Genomic DNA, 9,371 nt, shown 5'->3' with positions numbered 1-9,371 from the left:
CAGCAACCACATGGTGGCTCACAGCCATCTATAATGAGATCTGGTGCCCTCTTCTGGCATGCAAGCATACATGGAAGGAATGTTGTATACATAATAAATAAATATATATATAAAAAACATGTGGTATTGGTATAAAAACAGATAGGAGGATCAGTGTAATAGAATCAAAGACACAGATGTAAATTCAACACCTAAGGACACTTCATTTTCGGAAAGAAAGCCAAAATTATACAATGGAAAAAAGAAAGCATCTTCAACAAATGGTGCTGGTCTAACTGGATGCCGGCATGCAAAAGAACGCCAATTAATCCATATTTATCACCCTGCACAAAACTCAAAGTAGATTGAAGACCTCTACATAAATCCAGATACACTGCACCTGATAGACAAGAAAGTGGAAAATAATCTTGAATGCATTGCCACAGGAGACAACAGGCACAGGCACTAGCATTAATAATTAATAAATGGGACCTCATGAAATTGAAAAGTTTCTGTAAAGCAAAGGACACCGTCAATAGGACAAAACAGCAGCCTATAGAGTGGAAAAAGATCTTCATCGATTCCACATCAGACAGAGGACTGATTTCCAAAATATATAAAGGACTCAAGAAACTAGATAGCAACAAACCAAATAATTTAATTAAAAAATGGGGTACAGATCTAAACAGAATTCTCAACAGAAGACTCTCAAACGACTGAGAAACACTTAAGAAGATGTTCAACATCCTTAGCCATAAGGGCAAATAAAAAAGACTCGGAGATTCTATATTACACCATCTTACACAAGAAGATGGCTAAGATAAAAAACACAAGTGGCAGCTCATGCTGGAGAGGATGTGGAGCAAGGGGAGCACTATTCCATTGCTGGCGGGAATGCAAACTTGTTCAGTCACTTTGGAAGTCAGTGTGCAGTTCCTCAGAAAGCTGGGAATCGATCTACCACAAGACCCAGCTATACCACTCTTGGACATATACCTGAAGGATGCTCACTCACACCACAAGGACACTTGCTCAGCTATGTTCATAGCTGCTTTATTTGTAATAACCAGAACCTGGAAACAGCCTAGATATCCCTCAACTGAGGAATGGATAAAGAAAATGTGGTACATTTACACAATGGAGTATTACTCAGCTGTTAAAAACAAGGGCACAAGGAAGTTTGAAGGCAAATGGATGGAACTAGAAAAAAAAATCATCCTGAATGAGGCGACCCAGACTGAGAAAGACAAACACGGCATGTACTCACTTATAAGTGGATATTAGCTGTAAAATAAAGAATAACTATGCTACAATCCACAGACCCAGAGAGACTAGGAAAAGAGGGTCCACTGGGGACACCCAGATCTCTCTGGGAAAGGAAAATAGAAGAGATTTTGTGAGTGGACTGAAGGGGGTGGGGATGGGAACATGAGCGATCATGTTGGGGGGACATGAAGGGGAAAAGTGCTGAGAGGGACTGCCAGGGAAGGGGTATTTCGGGGTTGGTGGAAGCCTGGTGCAGGGGAGATCTCTCCCAGAAGTCTATGGAAAGGATCCCAGTTTAGACTCCTAGCAATAGGTGATAAGTAGCCTGAACTGGCCATCTCCTGTGACCAGACTGGTGCCTGGCCCAATTGTCGTCAGAGTGGCATCATCTGACAACTAGCTGATGGAGGCAGATGTAGAGACCCACAGCTGAACATTAGGCTGAGTTCGAGGGATCCTGCAGAGGAGGAGAAAGGATTGTAGGAGCCAGGGGGTTCAAGGAAACCGTGGGAAGGCTTACTTAATCAACTAACCTGGGCTTGTAGGAACTCACAGAGACTGAACAGAGAGCCAAGGAGCCTGCATGGGACTGACCTAGGTCCTCTGCATATATGTGACAGTTATGTAGCTTGGTCCTCTTGTAGGACTCCTAACAGTGGGAACGGGGCTGTTTCTGACTCTTTTTCTGTCTGTCGGGACCCTTCTCATACTGGGTTGCCTTGCCTAGCCTTAATACATGGGGAAGTGCTTGTTCTTACTGTGGTTTGATATGCCATATTTTATTGATACTCTAGAGAGACCACCCTTTCCTGGGTGGAAATGAAAGAGGAGGGGATTGGGGGATGATAGGTGGGAATGTGGCGGAGGGACTGAGAGGGAGGATGGGGGAAGTCTATGGCCAGGATGTAAAAGAAATAGATGAGCAAAAAAAGAAGTAAAAAAAATAGCAAAAATAACTCTCATCACAATTAATAAAAGGAAAAAAATGAGGCTCCCTGCGTAGATTCTATTAAAAAATAAAAATAAGACCCCCTATTCTAAGTTCTCGGCCTTACAAATATCTGGCTCCCCCTAACATGTGTGTTCGGGTACATATGTGTGCATGGGTATGTGTGTGGATAGAGCCTCAGCAGCACTATTCCAATAGAGAGGAGATGGAATTCCTGGTCAAGCCGAAGTGATTCCCACAAGTGCAGAGTGGCTGATGGCAGGCTCACCTGCAGCTGGAGCAACAGGTCAACCAAAGTGTTTTCAAGAATGAAATTTATTATGTATACAATATTCTGTCTATGTGTATGACTGCAGGCCAGAAGAGGGTACCAGACCTCATTACGGATGGTTCTGAGCCACCATGTGGTTGCTGGGAATTGAACTCAGGACCTTTGGAAGAGCAGGCAATCTCTTAACCTCTGAGCCATCTCTCCAGTCCCCCAGGCTGGCCTCGAACTCACAGAGATCCGCCTGCCTCTGACTCGTCAGTGCTGGTATTAAAGGCATGCGCCACCACTGTCCCAGGGGATCTCTGTGAGTTTGAGGCCAGTCTCCTCTCCAAGAGCTTGTTCCAGAACATGCTCCAAAGCTACAGGGAAATCCTGTCTCTAAAAACAAAACAAAGAAAAACCAAAAACCAAAACAAGCAAACAACAACAACAAAACCTCTGATGGAGCTGGTGGAGGTTTGGTTTGTTTTGAGATGGGTCTCATTATGTAACCTTGACTGGCCTGGAGCTTGCTGTGTAGACCAGGTTGATCTCAGACTCACAGAGATCCGCCTGACTCTGCCTCCTGAGTGCTGGGATTAAAGGTGTGTGCCTCTGTGTCCTCTAAAGAATCTCAAACCTGTGACATTTCATTTATGGTCAGGATGCCCTCTGCCTCCTGATCATTGTATGAGAATGGCCCCTTGTGTTGTTTTCCAGATCATTTTAAATTTAATTTTTTATTTTCTTAGATACAAGGATGATCTAATGGTGTGTTTCTTTTTTCATTTTTTTATTCATTTTACATACCAACTATAATTCCACCTCTTTCCCTTCCTCCCGCTCCCTACTGCACCCCAATCCACTCTTCAGAGAGGGTAAGCCCTCCCATGGGGAGTCAACAAAGCCTGGCACTTCAAGTTGAGACAGGACCACGCCCTTCTTCCCTCCTGTATTAAAGCTGAGCAATGCATCCCACCATAGGGAATGGGCTCCAAAAAGTCAACTCCCCTCACCAGGGATAGATCTTAATCCTACTGCCAGGGGCCCCACAAACAGACCAAGCCACACAACTGTTGCCTGCATGCAGAGGGCCTATTTTAGTTCCATGAAGACTCCCCCGCTGTCAGTCTAGAGTGAGCTCCCATGAGCTTGGGTCAGTTGTCTCTGTGGGTTTCCCTGTCACGGTCTTGACCGGCCTTTTGCTCATATATCCCTCCTCCCTCTCTTCAACTGGACTCCCAGAGTTCAGCCTGGTGGTTGGCTGTGGATCTCTGCATCTGCTTCCATCAGTTACTGGATGGTTCTCCTCATCCAACTGGTGCAGGCAGTGTCTGTGTCTCAGAGTGTGTCTCTCTCTTACTCTTAGTTTTGTACCAGACTTTTTTCTTTTGGGCCACCAACGAGCTCCCAAATCATGACACGGAGACTTCTTATTAGTTATGAAATTAGTTATGAACAGTTGGCCTAGCTTGGACTTGCTTCTGGCTAGTTCTCTTTAACTTGAATTAACCTATTTCTCTTTATCTACTTTTTGCCTTGGGACTTTCTTTTACCTTTCTTTCATTCTGTATGTTTTACTTTCCTTCTTCCTCCTGTGTGTGTCTGACTAGCAGCTGCCAGGCTTCTGGCCCCAGGCATGTCCCTCTTTCTCCCCTGTTCTCTCTTTCTTCTCTCTCATTCTCTTCTACTTATTCTCTCTGCCCATCAGCCTCCCCCCTCCAATCTTTCTCCTGCCTAGCTATTGGTCGTTCAGCTTTTTATTAGACCAATCAGGTGCCTTAGGCAGGCAAAGTGAAACAAATGCAACACACCTTTACATAGTTAAACACACATATAACATCGTTAAACAAATGCAGCATAAACAAACACACCCTTTCACAGTTAAAGTAATATTCCACAGCATAAGCAAATGTAACAAATCTCTAACTAAAAGTTAAAGCAATTTCCACAACATAATTTCCAACCTGTGAGCATATGGTTGGTGACCTTTTGCGTTCTTTCTTTTTATATTAGATTGTAGCAGAAAAGATAGTTTGTCAAATATTCAGTTAATTCATTTTTTTTGCAAGATTTTTCCTCATGCCCAAGTAGATAATAAGTTTTGACAAATGGTTCATGCATGTTTATATATTCTGAGTTTAAAGAGTTTTTAAAATGTATTTGAGTTGTAGATTTTCTTTTAATTCTATGAACCTGTTTTCTCTCACAGGGCCACTGATTTTAAAGAAACTCACTGGAGCCCCAACTGAAGATGTATTTGATATTCTCTCTCTCTCTCTCTCTCTCTCTCTCTCTCTCTCTCTCTCTCTCTCTTTCTCCTCTCTCCTCTGTTTCTTTCTTGCTCACCTCCCCTTTCTCTTATGCTTTTCCTGTCTTTCTTTCTTTATAATTTTTGTTTATTGCAGTCCTGGGGTTAAACCATGGCCAGTTCCTGGCTGTCATGAAGATGTACAGTCTCATCTCCCTTTAATTTGACTTAAGACAACTTGGAAGCTGTAATGGTGGCCGCTCTGCTTTTCCTGAGTCTTTGTCACAGCCCACTTCTTCCTCTTCTCAACTCTCCTTTTCCGTTTCACAGATTTTGATCCCGAATCTTCCCTAATGAGTTTCCTGCAAGTCTATCTCTGTCTCCAGACTTCTCTTCCAAAGGAGCCAGCAATGGCGATAAGAAGTGTCTGTAGTCTTGGGACTTGAATGCCTGAGTGGGAAATGTCGTAACATGGGTAACTTATTTCCAAATAGCTCAGGAAACAATATGTATGCATGTGTATGCAAGGAAGAGACCCAGATACAAGCGTACAAAAGCTTGCACATGGCCAGTGTGAATAGTTCATATGTAGGCAGTTATTCCCCGTCCTGTATTCTCTGGGGGTCTGACATTTCACAAAATTTGAAAGCGAAAGCTAAAGCTTTCTTTATTTTTAATAAGTGTTGCATTGGGAACAAATTAGACTTATTCTTTTAGGCTGCCTTACCTGAGACCTCTTTGTTATTTTTAATCATTTTTGTTTTTCTAATTCAGTTTTTAAATGTTAGAATTCAGCCTTGGTCACAGCTCGCAGATTTTCTTTCATATTATGCTCTCATTGTTATTCATTAGAAGTAATTTCTAATTTTGACTTTGATTTCCTTTAACTGCATGGATAATTACACCAGTGAGCTTTGGATATTCACGTCTACAGGGGCTCTGCCAGCGGTGAGGTTCTTGTTTGCTGTTCAACTGTTCTCTGCTTGGTCAGCTCTGAGTCTTACTGCACTGGGGTCTAGGGAATGGCCTGGAGGATTCTGGAATGTTTCTGCTTTTTGGAATACAGTGGAATCCTGTCCTAGGATCCTGGGGATGGCTGCTTGAATGACCTCTTACTGTGCTTGTCCTTCCACTAAACACCAGTTACCAAGGGCCCTCGCACCAGGATTCAGTCCCCAGCATCCACAAGGTGGTTCACAACTGTTCATAGCTTTTGCTCCAGGTGATCCAACATCCTCTTCTGGCCTCCGTGGGCACTGTGTGCATGTGGTGCATGAGCTCATGTAAGCAGGCAGGCAAACACTCAGGCACAAAAATTAAATACATCCAGTTTTGTTAAATTGCTTTTATTTATTTTAAGTATATAGGTGTTTGGTTTGTGTATATGTATGTGTGTGCACCATATGTGTACCTAATTCCCAAGGAGGTCAGAAGAAGCCATCAGATCTCCTGAAATTGGAGTTACAGATGGTTGTGAGCTACCAGGAAGGGGCTGAAAACCAAGCGCAGGTCCACTGGAAGAGCAGTCGGTGCTCTTAAACACTGAGCCATCTCTCCAGTTCCCTCCCTTAATAAATCTAAAGGAAATAGATTTATATCCTTTAAATATAAATATAGTGAAAAAAATCTTAAGGAAGAACCCAGCTGTTCAGTCTTCTGTGAGCGGAGCTGTGTTGGGAGTATTGAGTAGATGTAAGATCCAGTAAGCAGATATAAGATCCCTTGGGTAAGCACCGTCTGCCTCTGAGCCCCCGTGAGAGCTCACAGACTAGAAGTGTGGGTGCAGGGGTGATGGTGAGAAGAAAAGCAATGAAACTTGGAACGTTTGACTTACAGAATCCACCCCCACCACGCCCGCCGAGGGAGATGCGCATCGGCCCAGGTGGACTTTCTTTGGGTTCGACTGCTCCATCCTTCAGAGCATGAGAAATAAATCAGTGTGTGGTGTTTCAGTACCTGGAAAGCTCTGGCCTTTGTAGCATGGGAGACCAGAGGGGTGAAGCCAAGACAGCTGGAATACCTAGTACTCAGGATGCTCCCACTGCAGATCTCAGCAGTTGACTGAGGGTCCCAAAGAGCCAGCAAGAAAAGTCCAGGTTAATGCTTCTGGGGCGGGGGCAGCCTCCAGCAGCGCAGGGCTCAAAGGGAATCCACAGAGTCAATGTGTACTATGACTTTTTTATCTGAGGGAGTTGGGGAAAAACACTCACACGCTCTCCTGCCGGTTTCCTTTAGACCTCTTCTTTATTCTTCCTTTGCATTCTCTATTCTTTATTTTCCCCGTGATTTCCTTCTCTTGTTCTTGATGTTTTCTTTCTAACTCATTTTAGCTCTGTCTTTATTCTCTCCCTCACAGCTTATAAACCCCGGCAAATCTTTCAAGCAACATAAAAATTACAATGTGGTTACACTCTATTTTTCAAGTGAATGATTACAATGAATAAAAAAAAAAACAGCATGTTTTCCGTATCCCTTACATGATTGAACACTTTAAGTATTACAGGTGAAAAGCAAATTATCCCAAAAAACTCACATTCATTCATACCCAAGCAACTTGTGATAGATTAACTGTGTGTAAGCAAGCAAGGTATTCTTCCACTGGCAGGCTGTGTTTTGCTGTTACAAAGAAAGGACCAATCACTTTATTGCTTATCTTAAATGGTAAACTTATAAGGAATTTTAAAGGAACTGCAAGCCTAAACTTTTATACATGAAAAACAATCAGTCAGCTCTACTTTAAATCTTTAGGGTACAGACCCACTAATCAATAGTTTCTTATATCAGGAGATTGAGAGCAGAATGAGTATAAAGAATTAATCATCGTCTTTGGTCATCAACTAGAAGTACGTCAGCTCTCAACAATCGGGCTGCTTTGTGCTTGCTCCCTGACCTTAAAAGTTCTTCGTTCAACTGTGTGCCTTTCTAAAACTTCAGATTGTCTTCTTGGATTTTTCACATCAAAGCTATTTAACGAAAACATCTTAGTTTAACTTTAAGTTATTTTCACGGCTTTGTTGCAGCTGTGATGCACTCTGAAACCTGGGAACACACCTCCCAACATTAAGGTTAAAAGAATGTAAGCTAGCTGGGCCACTGGGACTCCGTTGTTTTCCTTAATCATTAACTTGAGCCATAGTCTATGTGACTCCTCAATAGAAACTCATGTGGTCTAGCTGTGGGACTCCTCTCTGTTTTATTTTTTTTAATCATCAAAACTCTATTTAAACTAACATTATTGTCATCAATTAGACAGTACAGCTTAGGAAGAAATCATCTTCATAATAATCCACAGGTAAAAATACCCTGTAGATGGTATTTTCCATGAGATAAACACTTTACACTACAGGCAGTGGGCATCTCCCCACCCCCATTCACACCATGCCAGATACCAGAGAAAAATGACAGCAGTAAACATGTAACGAGACAACAGAAGCCAAAGGCATTCTGGGATCTGGGTTCTTGTGGCCTTGCCTATCTGAGACTCATCTGTCAGGGATTTTCCTCCTGGTGGACTGACACCTGAACTTCATTTGTCACCTGCTGTTCCTCTGACATGGCCACCAGCCGTATAGACTGTGGCTTGGGCACCCCGAGGGAGGCCTGGAAAGCGAAGAGCTGGGCTATCACAGAGAATAGCAGTTACCCACCTATGGAAGGCACCTGATTTGGAAACAATGCCATCACAATATGAAGGCACTCTAGACAATACACTCAGACGCTGACCTTTGCTCACTCACACAGACACACACACACAGGATGTAGGCGTGTGTGCCTGGACCTCATTTGCAGACTGAGAGCCAAGTGGAAGTTGAAATCTGACCTGGAGCCAACTGTCGAGAACAACCAAGCACAGATGACAACGTCAAGTGGATGGAGACGGAGGGAAGAGGACAGGGGCTTGAGCGAGTGTTGCAAAGCAATGGAGTAATTCCAATGGAGTCACCCATTACTGAATATATTACTGTTCATGAAGCAAACGGAAGATCTGCAATGATTAAACGAATACCGGAAGATATTTTCCCTCCACTCTTTTCAGTAAAGACTTGACCTGCAGCTCTGAAAAGCCAACTAAATTCCAAGCAGAGCTTAGAAAGAATAATGCCCGCTGTCGGGCTCGTCTGCTGCCAAGGACTAACATTACATGTGTGGAGGAAAACGCATCGGCGTCCAGGGAGGGAAGTACGTGAAGAGACAATGAGGTTGACACTGGGCTTCCTGGGCGTCATCGTGAAAACACTTGGTGCTGTAGTAAAATTTGTAGCCTCTGGGCCTTTGCATAGACTCAGTGGACAACAGCGCTTGCTACCAGGCCTGACGATCTGAATCTGATCCCCAAGACCCACAAAGAGGAAAGAGAGAACTGACTCATGGGAGCTGAATACAACTCTGACCTCCATACAACTGCCAGTGCACACTCACCTCCTTCCACCAAATAAATAAATTAAACGTTTAGAACTGTATAAGAACTATCGATAGACTTCTGAGAGAGAAATGTGTGGAAAAGCTTGCAGAAGTGGGGGGGATGGTGGGTGTCAACCTAGTATTGGGGAGAAGGGTGGGTGGAGATAGAAAATAACAGTTCTGAAATCTCTTCGGTCTATGGGAAAATGGGGTATAAATGGATTATAAATGAAGTCATCTTAAGGCAGGGAAATGGACGTTCCAATGGGCTCCTT

Source organism: Myodes glareolus, chromosome 10 (assembly GCF_982192425.1).
Source record: "Myodes glareolus chromosome 10, mMyoGla1.1, whole genome shotgun sequence".
In the NCBI taxonomy this organism is placed as follows: domain Eukaryota; kingdom Metazoa; phylum Chordata; class Mammalia; order Rodentia; family Cricetidae; genus Myodes; species Myodes glareolus.
Note: the sequence above shows the minus strand (reverse complement) of the source record.